The sequence below is a fragment of the Nicotiana attenuata genome, chromosome 8 (genome assembly GCF_001879085.1).
Source record: "Nicotiana attenuata strain UT chromosome 8, NIATTr2, whole genome shotgun sequence".
NCBI lineage: Eukaryota > Viridiplantae > Streptophyta > Magnoliopsida > Solanales > Solanaceae > Nicotiana > Nicotiana attenuata.
Genome location: NC_031996.1, coordinates 44,396,221 through 44,396,815, shown reverse-complemented (window position 1 = coordinate 44,396,815; position 595 = coordinate 44,396,221).

Genomic DNA, 595 nt, shown 5'->3' with positions numbered 1-595 from the left:
GGACTCAGGCTAAGTGCCTTCGCCGTCGAAGTATTACAGTTCGACCTCGCTCGAACTGGGACTCAGGCTACGTGCCTTCCCCAGCAAAGTATTACAGTTCGACCTCGCTCGAACTTGGACTCAGGCTAAGTGCCCTCGCTATCAAAGTATTACAGTTCGACCTCGCTCGACCTAGGACTCAGGCTAAGTGCCTTCGCCATCAAAGTATTACAGTTTGACCTCGCTCGAAATGGGTTTCAGGCTAAGTGCCTTCGCTATCAAAGTATTACAGTTCGACCTCGCTCGAACTGGGACTCAGGCTAAGTGCCTTCTCCATCGAAGTATTACGGTTCGACCTCGCTCGAACTGGGACTAAAGCTACGTGCCTTCGCCATCAAAGTATTACAGTTTGACCTCGCTCGAACTGGGACTCAGGCTAAGTTCCTTCGCTATCATAGTATTTCAGTTCAACCTCGCTCGAACTGGGACTCAGCCTAAGTGCCTTCGCCTTCGAAGTATTATTGTTCGACCTCGCTCGAACTAGGACTCAGGCTATGTGCCTTCGCCATCAAAGTATTACTGTTCGACCTCCCTCGAACTGGGATTCCGGCTAACT